Source organism: Podarcis cretensis (assembly GCF_951804945.1).
Source record: "Podarcis cretensis genome assembly, chromosome: 5".
Lineage (NCBI taxonomy): Eukaryota > Metazoa > Chordata > Lepidosauria > Squamata > Lacertidae > Podarcis > Podarcis cretensis.
In genome coordinates, this window is record NC_137174.1 from 11305605 (window position 1) to 11319390 (window position 13786).

General features: G+C 45.7%; 1 long non-coding RNA gene across 1 annotated transcript in view; it reads right to left on the reverse strand.

Annotated features, from left to right (window-relative positions):
* Window positions 1–2703: 2703 nt before the first annotated feature.
* LOC307215809 overlaps window positions 2704–13786 on the reverse strand; it is a 275531-nt gene continuing 264448 nt past the window's right edge. Inside the window, exon 3 of the long non-coding RNA XR_013838621.1 lies at window positions 2704–2733. This is a non-coding gene — a long non-coding RNA (uncharacterized lncRNA). The remainder of the gene's footprint in view (window positions 2734–13786) is intronic.

Below are 13786 nucleotides of genomic sequence, written 5' to 3' on the forward strand. Positions count from 1 at the left end.
TGTATTTAACTTTCTCAGACCTGTGTATTTTAATGAAAACTTTCCCTTAATGGATAAGTTCTTGTAGACATCATTTGGTTGCAGAACTGCAAAATTATGAAAACTGAATTTTCCAGTCTAGTTGCATATCCATTTGCCTTTTGTTGCAGGAAGTCTGAATTAGGCAGGTTCTCACCGAAATGCAAACCAAGCCATCTTTCTTTCTCATCCCTTGGTAGGGAATGGTTATATGTTGGCCTCCATTCATCATAAAGGTGAGTTTGCTGCAGGCCCCTACTTTTGAATCTCCACAGATTTTATTTTTCTCTTTTCTTTTTTTAGCAGCTGTGAGGCGTTGTGGGAGTGGAAGGTAAAGTCCATCTCGTTTTATTTTTAAACCCTAAATCTGGAGGGAACTGTAGTCTTGTTTTGGAACGAGATACTTTTTCCATTTCTAATGTAAACAGAAGTGTTGGGGCCATTCTCCAGCCTCTCTAGCCCCTTTCTGTCTTTTCCCATCCCTACCCTTCTCTATCTTCTGCCCACCACTTTCAAGACCATTAATGAATTTTGAAGAAAGCTTTAAGTCAATGCTGGCGTCAGAGTGGGGCAAGGGAACACGCCAACCCACCTGAATGTTGATTCACGTCATCTACTCATTAAAAAGGGACGTGGGTGGCGCTGTGGGTTAAACCACAGAGCCTAGGACTTGTTGATCAGAAGGTCAGCAGTTCGAATCCCCGTGATGGGGTGAGCTCCCATTGCTTGGCCCCTGCTCCTGCCAACCTAGCAGTTCGAAAGCACACCAGTGCAAGTAGATAAATAGGTACCGCTGCGGCGGGAAGGTAAACGGCGTTTTCGTGCACTGCTCTGGTTCGCCAGAAGTGGCTTAGTCATGCTGGCCACATGACTCAGAAGCTGTACGCCGGCTCCCTCAGCCAATAAAGCGAGATGACCGCTGCAACCCCAGAGTCGGTCACGACTGGACCTAATGGTCAGGGGTCCCTTTACCTTTACCTTACCCATTAAAAACAGACAGACATTTACTTTTGATGACACACTTTCTTTCTAAAGTGATTTTTTTTTTTTAGGACAATTTATGGCTTTACAAAAATCAATTCACACTGAACGCAACCTACCAAACTCTGGACCCTCCCACCCCTCACAGTGCCAAAAAGATAAATAAATGTATAAATAAAGGACCTATCCATGTGATGCTGACACAAATCCCCACAACAGAACAATAGAACAATACCCCAATCTCCTCCCTGTACTATTTCTTTCCCCCTTCTCTTCCCCCAACCCTAAGATGTCCATGTCTCATAATGAACATAAACGAACTCCGAAAAAGACTCTATGAATCGAAAGTGGAGACGCTCTATGTACTTTCCCATTTATAACACAAGAAAATCTTCAGTAAAACTAATTTTAAAAACCAACAAACACTGGTTCACTCCCCCAGAGTGGTACTGCCCCATTATCTGTGCAGAACCTGCTCAACTATTCATCCTCCTTTGGCAGCGTGAATTTTTCAAAAGGCATTTCACTCTTATTCAAGGCTACATCATCTTGGAGACAGAGAAAACCTACCTTTATTAAGACAGGGAGCATGCCAGGGTTCCTGAAGGAGATAAGGAGCAGCTTATTTAAAGAAGCTGTTTGTTATAAGTAGGTGAAAACCTTCTGAACTTGAATCACTGTATATCTTAAATTTCATGCCCTTACGTCCAATGCTAACGTTTTATAGGCATTCAAATGCATAGAGGCTTTTGAACTTGGCAACAGGTTTATAAAAGGGAGCTATAAAAGGCAGCTTAAAACGTGGCCACGTTGTTGTTCTTCCCGTTTTGGATCTGGCAAGAAAAGCCACTTTTTCGTGTGTGTTTTTTGGTTCGGCCTTGACCAAAGTTTTTTTTCTTGCAGGCCTCTGGGAAATAGAGAAATTGTTTTCTGGCCTTAGCTTTCATTAATTGGAGAGGAGATAATGGATTGAGGGCACTTAGCAAGCAGCGGCTCATATCTCATGACCAGTATGTCAGCAAGCCTAATTAACAGGAATCATGCACCTATGATGTACATGAAATGTTCAAGCCATCAAGTTATCAAGCAATCTTTTTACAATTGGATTTTCTCCAAAAACTCACAAATCCAATAGCCTCTGTGGTTCATTACCAGGGTGGGGAAAGAGAAACACTTTCTAATTTGGAGAATGGGCATTTTTTCCGAATCTTTGTAAACAAGCCGCTTGAGGATTCTGGCCTCCAAATTCCTATTTGGATAGCGCTCTAGACAGAGCGAGAGTCAGAACTGGAATACACCTGACTTTCTGTAAATATTTAAGGCTCGTGGAAAACTCATCAGTTGTCAGGCAGGCAGGAAGAATATAGGTCTTGCAGGCATATATGCTTGGTTGACAGTCATATACAATCAATTACGGGCACGCACACAAAACCAGCCTGTTTCAACAGACCATAATAACTATTGCTGCGATTATACATGCTGAGCCTGTACATTTCCCTAGGTAGGCAAACCAAGGCCCAGAGGCAGGATCCGACCCAATCGCTTTCTAAATCCAGCCCATGGACAGTCCGGGAATCAGCATGTTTTTACATGAGTAGAATGTGTGCTTTTATTTAAAATGCATGTCTGAGTTATTTGTGGAGCATAGGAATTCCCCCCCCCAAAAAAAAAATATAGTCCGGCCCCCCACAAGCTCTGAGGGACAGTGGACTGGCCCCCTGCTGAAAAAGTTTGCTGATCCCTGCCTAAAGAGGAGACAGTATGCCTCTCTTAGTAACTCCATTTTTCTGGGAGTAAGCTCCACTGAATTCACACGCCCCGTTTTCTAACCCACGACCTCCCACCCACAATCCAAGCCCAGGTGTGGAAAAGGGAATTTCAGCAGATGGGGGGGGGAATCCCTCCTCCAGCTGTGTGTCACTAGGCCAGAGACCAAAGGGGTTAGGATTTCAGGGTGGATGACGTACAGTGGTACATTGGATTACAGATGCTTCAGGTTACATAAGCTTCAGGTTACAGATTCTGCTAACCCAGAAATATTACCTCGGGTTAAGAACTTTGCTTCAGGATGAGAACGGAAATCTTGCTCCGAGGGCGCGGCAGCAGCAAGAGGCCCCATTAGCTAAAGTGGTGCTTCAGGTTAAGAACAGTTTCAGGTTAAGTACGGACCTCCGGAACGAATTAAGTACGTAACCAGAGGTACCACTGTAGGTTGTGCAGCAAAACAGATCTTCAGGTGAAGGGTGGAATACAAATTTAATAAACAAAATAAAAACGGAACTTTGAACTGCAGGGAAATGCTCCATGACTTACTTATGGGCAGCACAGCACGCACTGAACTTGCTCATGCTAGTACAAATTATGCTATTTCTGTCTATGTCGGGTCTATGCAACTATGTCTATGTAACTATGTTGGGTTGCATCTTTCTGACAAATCGTGTCCTCCAAATCATGGAGAGCCACGTGTTGCAGTGAGATCACCCAGCTGCCTTCTTGTTCTTGGGGCCCATTTGGATGATCCCCTCACCTCATTGGTTGCCTCTTTGTTACTGGGGAAAATTTTCTGTCAGTTGGGGCTTGATTGGCAGCTAAGGGGCTATTTAAGGGGCTGCACGAGGCAAAGTACTTTCTCTTTCGCATCCTGCAGCGGATCTCCTGCCCTCCCTCCCTCCCTATAATTTAAGGTTGTGTTTTTGACCTTGCTATGCCTGTCTAGGGGTCGTCTGTTTTTGGAGCAGGGGCCCGGTAGGAATTTTGCCACTTGGCTGATTGGCTGGTGCCATTTGGTTTTTGCCTACCGTGTAGCAAATCGTCACAACTTTGTAAAGTTGGCGGTTAGGCATTGGTTCATTCTTTGGTGAAGGGGATTATGAATTGGCTGTGCCTGCCCCTCATTTTTGTTGCTGCTGCTAGGGAATTCCGTTAAAGGAATCCAGGGGCTTGATTTGCTCTGTCCAACCCCCTCTCAGAGATAGGGCCATGCCAGAGTTCCTGGGAGCATCTGGGGTGAACTAAGAGGTGGAAATCCGCCTCTGTGCTCCCCCAGTATGTTTTCCCATACTGACCTCTGGAAGTTCCAGTTTGTGATGGCCTGGGATTCGGACTCGGAGGCTGAACCTGAGGAATCCCAGCCTGCACAGGAGTCCCTGCCTCCAGAACCAGCTGATCCGGGGCTGGGGCTTGAGCCTGAAGGGTCCTCACCTGTGCTGGATCCTCAGGTGCAGGCATCAGCTGAGTCTGCTCTGGCTCCTGAGGTGATGGAGGACCCATTGCCTGCAGGTGCTCTGCTCTCAGCCCCATCAGAGGAAGGTGAAGTTGTCTCTGGGTGTGATGGCCTGGGATTCCGATTCAGAGGCTGAACCAGAGGAATCCCAGCCTGCACAGGAGTCCCCGCCTCCAGGGCCGGCTGAACTGGGGCAAGGCCTAGATTCTGAGGAGCCTGCACCTGTGTCAGATCCTCAAGAGCAGGCACCAGGTGAAACCCTTCTGGCCCCAGAGGTGCTTGAGGACTCAGTGGCTACAGGTGAGCCTCCTCCGGGGCCCAGTAACCCTTCGGCCTCTCCTGAACTACAGAGGCTTAGGGCAGAGAGGCGAAGGGAACTGGTTGCTCCCAGGAGGAGTGCTCGCCTTAAGGCCAGAGGAGGCGGGGCTCCTGGGGGCCGGGACCGCCCCTGGCCTTAGAAGAAGATAAAGGTCAGTCAGCCCGGTCCCAGGTTGCGGGAGCAACGTCGTTGTTGGCTTCAGACCTTCCAGTGTTCCTGTTCCCTGCTCGGCCTCCTGCTTCTGATCTTCCAGCGCTCCTGTTCCCTGCCCGGCCTCCTGCTTCTGATCTTCCAGCGCTCCTGTTCCCTGCCCAGCCTTCTGCTTCTGACCTCCCAGCGTTCCTGTTCCCCGCCCGGCTCCCTGTTTCGGACCTCGCCTCTCATCTCGTGAACTCTGACTACGATCACGGTACCTTTCCCCCGGGACCAGCACACTGGGTCTGGTAACCCTCCAGCCTCTCCTGAGCTGCAGAGGCTCAGGGCAGAGAGGCGGAGGGAACTGAGTTCTTGCAGGAGGAGTGCTCACCTCCAGGCCAGGAGAAGCGACTCACCTGTGGACCGGGGCTGCCCTGTGCCTCGGGACAGATAAAAGCCAGCCAGCCCCAGTCCCAGGTTGCGGGAGCAACATTGTTGGTAGCCTGTTCCTGCCTGCACCCTGTCCTGCTCTTCTGTCACAGTTCCTGAGCTCACCCTGCCTTGGACCCCACTTCAGCTTTGACGGACAGCCTCCATACTGCACCCTTGACCTCGGACTGGACTTGGACCTCGCCGCACGGTTAACCCTCAGGACCAGCACACAGTTGTCAGTCCTGTTCCTGCCAGTGCAGGTTCAGGTAGTCCGAACCAATGCCTAAGCAACCACTCACATGCTGTAATCAATAAAGCTGTGGCCAAATTAATGCCAAAAATCTTAAACAAATATTCTGTGTTCTGTGTGATTTATTTTGGAGGGGGTTTGGGGGTCTTCATACGCAACCCTGCCTTCTGTGGGGTACACAGTGGGGGATCTTATGCTATATGATTCCATAGCATTCAGCTGACCATAGGACACGTGAACTGCAGTTTAGTGAGTGCACTCCTGAGACCAGATGATAAGCGTTTGATGAAATAAGGCAGAGGAAGCAAATTCAAAGGAAAGAACAGAATGCCAGAGTTCTATTCATTGGAACTCACAAAACCACCAATTATACAGGAGTTTCTCAATGCTTTCTATATACTTACATCATTAGATAAAAATGGGACTCCCATGCATTTTGGGGGAGATGTTTACACTAAAGTATTATACCTATTTTCCCTTCTAAGGGCAAAATTTCCAATTTCCTTCCTGTTTCATGGGGAAGCCTTCCTGAAATCTAATTGGAAAATTAATTCTTTGAATGTGCAGTGTAAATATAGTTCCTAACCGAAGAGGTCTGTGCAACTGAAGTCACCCTCAAAGTACAATGGTTATTGTATCCTATGAATGAGGGGAATGCGTTATCACGAGGCCAGGTCTGCAGTCAAGGTGCTCCAGAAACCATCTTCCAACTGGCTCATGGCAAAAATTCCAGCACTCCCCAGAGTGGTCCAGATGAGGGTGGTTTGTGGTTGGAGTCGTCGGGGAAGCCTCCACTTAGTCTGCTGGAAATGCCAAATGTGCGTACAAAACAATCCGACATTGTTTCATTGTTTCCTGAAGCCGAAAATCCTGACCTCATTTATTGTCCTGATCTAATTTTGCAGTGTTTTCAAACATTCACTCAAGGGCAAAACTCTCATGGAGAATGAAGTCGTGCTCGTTGTTGATGTGTGCTTTCAGTGCAACCTTGTGTTCTCTTATCTCTCCATCTCCTCATGGCTCAATTCAAACGCTGCTGTCCAGTGTTAGTCCTGCTCAGAGGAGACCCATTGCAATCAACTTGAGTGCATTGATTTCGACGGGTCTGCTCCAAGGATGGCTTTGTTGGATCTCCCAAAGCGTCCCTCAAAACAGTCTTCTTTTGTAACGTGAGATCACAATGGGACCCATTTTGTCTCTCTGAAATGGACTGGAGAAGACTCCGCAGCACAAACAGCTTGCAGCTTTCTCTCGAGGTGAGTGCAAAATCCTGGTGCCTTCCAAGCGAAAAAGAAAACCAGGCTTAAGTGGCCTCTCTGTTCCACAATTGCTCCAAAAATTGGGAGGGACTGTGTCATGGTGGAAGCACTCTGTGGTTGCTCCCCTTTAAGTTACCACATGAATATACAGAACGTCCTTCATACCCAAAGCTGAGAATGCTCTCCTGGGTTGGGTTGACTCTGAGTAGTGGGGACTCACTTGAAATCATGAGTAAGCACAAGGGAGCAATACAGTTCGATTCACATTTAGAATAACACACACACACACACACACACACACACACACACATGCACACCCTGCCCATTAAGCTGGGTTTCCCCAGCCACTCTGAGTGGCTCCCAACAGAATACTAAAAAAAAACAAATAAAACCCAATAAAACATCAAACATTAAAAACTTCCCTAAACAGGGCTGCCTTCAGGTGTCTTCTAAAAGTCAGATAGTTGTTTATTTCCTTGACATCTGGTGGGAGGGCGTTCCACAGGGCAGGCGCCACCACCAAGAAGGCCCTCTGCCTAGTTCCTTGTAATCTCACAACTTACAGGGAGGGAACCACCAGAAGGCCCTCAGAGCTGGACCTCCGTGTCTGGGCTGAATGATGAGGGTGGAGACGCTTCTTCAGGTATATTGGGCTGAGGCTGTTTAGGGATTTAAAAGTCAGCACCAACACTTTGAATTGTGCTCGGAAACATACTGGGAACCAATGTAGGTCTTTCAGGACCGGTGTTATGTGTTCTTGGTGGCCGCTCCCAGTCACCAGTCTAGCTGCCACATTCAGGATTAGTTGTAGTTTCCGGGTCACCTTCAAAGGTAGCCCCACGTAGAGCGCATTGCAGTAGTCCAAGCCGGAGATAACCAGAGAATGCACCACTCTGGCAAGACAGTCTGTGGGCAGGTAGGGTCTCAACCTGCAGACCAGATGGAGCTGGTAGACAGCTGCCCTGGACACAGAATTGACCTGCACCTCCATTTAACGATGAGCCTCTCATTTCCCGAAACTATAAGAGAACTGAAACACAGAACCACCCCCTGAAATTCACACTTGTCCAAATTTTGCAATGAAATTCTCCAAGCATCCAACATTTACCAAAAAGATCGTGTGTTAGGGGGAAGTGTTCAGTATGTGTGTGTGTGTGTGTGAGAGAGAGAGAGAGAGAGAGAGAGAGAGAGAGACATAACATAAAATTCCATTTGTTGTTGTTTAGTCGTTTAGTTGTGTCCGACTCTTCGTGACCCCATGGACCAGAGCACGCCAGGCACTCCTGTCTTCCACTGCCTCCCACAGTTTGGTCAAACTCATGCTGGTAGCTTCGAGAACACTGTCCAACCATCTCGTCCTCTGTCGTCCCCTTCTCCTTGTGCCCTCCATCTTTCCCAACATCAGGGTCTTTTCCAGGGAGTCTTCTCTTCTCATGAGGTGGCCAAAGTCTTGGAGCCTCAGCTTCAGGATCTGTCCTTCCAGTGAGCACTCAGGGCTGATTTCCTTCAGAATGGATAGTTTTGATCTTCTTGCAGTCCATGGGACTCTCAAGAGTCTCCTCCAGCACCAGAATTCAAAAGCATCAATTCTTCGGCGATCAGCCACCTTTATGGTCCAGCTCTCACTTCCATACATCATAAAATTCCATATATATGGGGAAATTGCCTGCAAAAATGTGTACATGGCTGGTCAGTGCTTGGGTGGGTAGAGGCCGGAGAACGTGAGGATGAGTTCTCCTCTTTTTGCTTCTGGGAACACAACTTCTGAGAAGAGGTCGAACTGGATCCAGAATAAAAGATTGCTCCTTTTTGCCTTTTTACCATTCCATTCCATTTCATGGGAAGTTCTTTTTCGCAACGTTAGAATTCCCTGCTGTGAGGTTTTGAAGAAATGTTAAAAATGCATTGACCACCGCTTATGTTGAAACAGAAACCACACTATAGCTAGTGGCCAGCAGCTTCAGTCAACCACAGCAAGAACTTTCAACATGCAGGAACCAACGGATCTTTCCACTAGCACAGGGTGAAGTTCACAGCCAAAGTCAGCAAATTCTTAAAAGAAAGTCCTAGAGACATTTACAAGGACAATACAACGTGTCCCCCAGATTAACCATTATATTCTGAATGGGTGGGGACATATCAGGAGAGAACATATTAGGCAACCCATTTACAACAGGCCTGTTGTTGTTTAGTCGTTTAGTCGTGTCCGACTCTTCGTGACCCCCTGGATTAGAGCACACCAGGCACTCCTGTCTTCCACTGTCTCCCGCAGTTTGGTCAAACTCATGCTAGTAGCTTTGAGAACACTGTCCAACCATCTCGTCCTCTGTCGTCCCCTTCTCCTTGTGCCCTCCATCCCTCCCAACATCAGGGTCTTTTCCAGGGAGTCTTCTCTTCTCATGAGGTGGCCAAAGTATTGGAGTCTCAGCTTCACGATCTGTCCTTCCAGTGAGCACCCAGGGCTGATTTCCTTGAGAATGGAGAGGTTTGATCTGCAGTCCATGGGACTCTCAAGCGTCTCCTCCAGCACCAGAATTCAAAAGCATCAATTCTTTGGCGATCAGCCTTCTTTATGGTCCAGCTCTCACTTCCATACATCACTACTGGGAAAACCATAGCTTTAACTATACGGACCTTTGTTGCCAAGGTGATGTCTCTGCTTTTTAAGATGCTGTCTAGGTTTGTCATTGCTTTCCTCCCAAGAAGCAGGCGTCTTTTAATTTCGTGGCTGCTGTCACCATCTGCAGTGATCATGGAGCCCAAGAAAGTAAAATCTCTCACTGCCTCCATTTCTTCCCCTTCTATTTGCCAGGAGGTGGCAAATAGGCCTAGGCAACCAGAAAAACATCAGCCCCCTGGGTGACCTTTTGACATGACTGCAAAATCTTCTCCACAACTGCACATCAGTTTGCTATAATCAATCATGAAAAAAACAAAAATACAAAAACTACCCTGAAGCCTTCCTTTTAGGGATTATAGGGACAGAAAACCTCAAAAAGACAATTACTGTTACATTGTTTAGATACAATACGAGAGCAGCAAAAATGAAAGGAGGAAGAAATTCCCACAAACGAAGAATGGATAAGTAAGGCAGGCATAGGCAAACTCGCCCTCCAGATGTTTTGGGACTACAACTCCCACCATCCCTAGCTAACAGGATGATGGGAATTGTAGTCCCAAAACATCTGGAGGGCCGAGTTTGCCTATGCCTGAAGTAAGGTGATGGACTATGCAGAAAAGTCAATGTTAACTGCTAAAATAAGAGAACCCAATGATGACAGTTTTGTGGAAGAATAGAAGCCTTTTTCGGACTATTTAAAGATATATTATAGTTTGATGAATTTGCGAGCAGGATTTTAAGTATGAGCAACAGAAAGAATTAGAACTTACAGTAATATTGTTATGACACAAGAGATAGAAGATGGTGCAGAGAAAGAGGAAGAAAACAAAATCACTATGGAAAACAGGATGGGAAGTCGACAAAACAAAAAACAAAATTATGAATTGGAGTGTATATGTAGAAACTTTCTTCTTGAAACTTAATAAAACATATTTTTAAAAAACTTCAGATCAATATATGATTTTTTTAAGTTCTCATGAAATGCTGCAGAATTTTATTGTGAAATTATCCTAATATATTTCTCCAAATAGAATGCATTTTTGTATGTTGTTTTCACCGATATATGAATTTATATGCATACATGACCTCCATTTATGCATTTCTGTACACATTACTCTGTTGCAGAACCGCACTGCAAAGTTTGGAGATGTGATAATTCTTAAGACTGGTTGCTTTTTTCGGTTCACCTATTGTTACAGAACCTCTCACTGGAGTAAGTTTTCCTATGAATGCAAACTGAATTGAATTTCACTTCCAACCCCTCTCTTTGGTTGAAAAATATTCTCCACCCCTATTGTAAGGACAACTCAGATTGCAGGCTTCCCTGCCCCATTCTCTTCCCTTGGCAGAGGAGAAACTCTCCAGCTGGTCTGTGCTTTAGAGTCCTGCCAGGGAATGGTACAAAACCCTACATTGTTTTTGAAGTTTAGTGTATAGTACATAAGGTTATATATAGTTACAAGCCAAGCAAGCTGTTACCTGATCTGAAAAATCTGGAGTCTTAATCCTTAACAAGATGCCATTTCTCTTTTGAAAAGTTCCTCTATTGATAGTACAAAACCCTGCTGATAAGCTAATTAATACCAGAATCCTAACCACTCTCTTTTAAACCCTACTGAATTCAGTGGGGATCACTAAGTGAGATTAAAATTACAGCCCGCATTGCTACCCGCCATGTAAAACCTATATTCAATAACCAAGGTGCAGTGATCAACACACTTGTTTTAAATTCAAGTGTAAAGGCATGTGCCTTGGTCCAATGAAACAAATATGGGAAATTAACGCAGATTAATAAAGTGATTGCTTAGCAAAGCAAGCTCATTAAAGGGAATCCATGGGTTCAAAAAGGAAGGCCAAACTCTGTGAATGGGGCAGCTAGTCACATCCAAAGCATGGAGGGGGTATTAAAGGGAAGGGTGCAAACCAGTCTCTTGTTCTGTTCTGCCGCTCATGCAATTTTCCGCAAATCTGGCCAGAATTATAAGTGAGATGAGTGGTAATAAACAGACATCAGTGATACATCACCCTGAGTAAGCTGGCCAAAATGTATAGATGCCAGGACAAATTATGTTGGAAATGTAAGATGAAGGAAGGGAACTTCCTACACATGTGGTGGTCCTATGCTAAGGTTAAGGCCTTCTGGATCATTATCTGCAATGAATTAAAAAACACACTAAAATATAACTTTAGCAAAAAACCAGAGGCATTTCTATTAGGGCTAATTGATGAAGAAATTAATAAAAAAGATGTAAATTTATTTATGTATGCCACAACGGCAGCGAGAATCCGCTTGGTTCAAAGGTGGAAGCAGCAAGAACTCCCTACATTAGAAGATTGGAGAATAAAAATGGTACAATTTGCGGAGTTGGCGAAGCTGACGGGGAGAATCAGGAATCGGCCCAAAGAAAAATATCAAAAGGACTGGAGCAAATTTATTTATTACTTGAAAGGAAATTGTATTCATTTTAAAACGTTTGTAGCATTAACGTGAAACGTTATGTAATGTGAAATTATGATGCTGATTTATAAATAAGAATGTGATTTTTTAAGGTGATTATAAGATAAAGAAGGGGACGCAGGTGGCGCTGTGGGTTAAAGCCTCAGTGCCTAGGACTTGCCGATCGAAAGGTCGGCGGTTCGAATCCCTGCGGCGGGGTGCGCTCCCGCTGCTCGGTCCCAGCGCCTGCCAACCTAGCAGTTCGAAAGCACCTCCGGGTGCAAGTAGATAAATAGGGACCGCTTACCAGTGGGAAGGTAAACGGCGTTTCCGTGTGCGGCTCTGGCTCGCCAGAGCAGCGATGTCACGCTGGCCACGTGACCCGGAAGTGTCTCCGGACAGCGCTGGCCCCTGGCCTCTTAAGTGAGATGGGCGCACAACCCCAGAGTCTGTCAAGACTGGCCCGTACGGGCAGGGGTACCTTTACCTTTTAAGATAAAGAAGTGATTATAGGAATGCGAAAGATATGTTATAGGCTATAGGGATGTCAGAAAGAGAGGTAGAAGGAAGTCAAAGCTCACTTTGAGCAAATAAGATGTTGTGAATATGTGTATTGAATTAAAATGAAATATGTAAAAACTCAATAAAAATTATTTTTAAAAAAGAGAAACAGACATCAGTGAAACAAAGGGAGGCAAGAAGAGTGAGTCCACTCCGTTTTAAGTACAGAACAGACCATGCCTACAACTTTGTATGTGAACAAGGCAGCCGTGTGAATATAATACATGTGGCTGATTTATCACACAATGCCTAGTTTGGGCCACCATGTCCATTTCTCCTTGAGCTGCTTTTTAAGAGGTAACTAGGCGTTTGGGTCATTTCTCTGCTCTCTGCCTGGTAGAGAGTGTGGAATGCAACAGAATCAACAACAGCGAATGAAACAAAAGCCATTCAATTTCATCAGGACCCAATTCACAGGCCTTTGGAGAGCAGCTATCTAGTCAATGTGGCTGGGTTCCCCAGTAATCTCTGAAGCCTGAAAAACTGGATTTGTTACAAAGGCAAGAGTTGTTTGTCCGATCGCTATGAAATTTGCCACGGAAAATCCGCCTGGGGAAATGTATGGCATGGCCAAATTTCAAACAAATGTTTGCATCCTTTGGCATTTATTTTCTTATAAAGCTGAAAGTATGGTCTGGTTTTTGCACCGAAACGGTTTGGTTTCAGAATGAAGATCATTGGAGGTGGATAATATTTTGTGTGATATAAGGCTTATTTATGATTATGAATGGGCTGAGCATGAGATGTGAGATTCACAGCATTAACACCCCACCAGATCTTGCCTACCAAAGCCATATCATCTTCATCATCATCATATTTTTTATTTATACTCCGCCCTCTCCAGCCAAGGCTGGGCTCAGGGCAGCTAAGAAGCAATAATAAAAACAAGTTGAATGAATACAACTTAAAATCAAGATTAAAATACATTAAAATATTGAAACATTAAAATATTAAAATGCAGCCTCATCACAGGAGGAGAAAGGAAAAAGAAAAAAGAAAGAGGGGGAGGGAATCAAATTGGCTCCAAGCCAAAGGCCAGGCGGAACAACTCTGTCTTACAGGCCCTGCAGAAAGAAATCAGATCCTGCAGGGCCCTGGTCTCATGAGACAGAGCATTCCATCAGACTGGAGCCAGTGTTGAGAAGGCCCTGGCTCTGGTTGAGGCTAATCTAACTTCTTTAGGGCCCAGGACCACTAGGGTGTTGCTATTTATGGACCTTGAGGCTCTCCGTGGGGCATACCGGGAGAGGCGGTCCCGTAGGTATGAGGGTCCTAGGCCGTGAAGGGCTTTAAAGGTCAAAACCAGCACCTTAAATCTTACCCTGTACTCCACTGGGAGCCAGTGCAGCTGGAAAAGCACTGGGTGAATATGCTCCCATGGCAGAGACCCCGTGAGGAGCCTCGCTGCAGCATTCTGCACCCGCTGGGGTTTCTGGGACAGCTTCAAGTGCAGCCCCGCGTAGAGCGAATTGCAGTAGTCAAGCCTGAAGGTGACTGTCGCATGGATCACTGTGGCCAGGTCCGGGTGGGAAAGGTAAGGTTTTCATATTG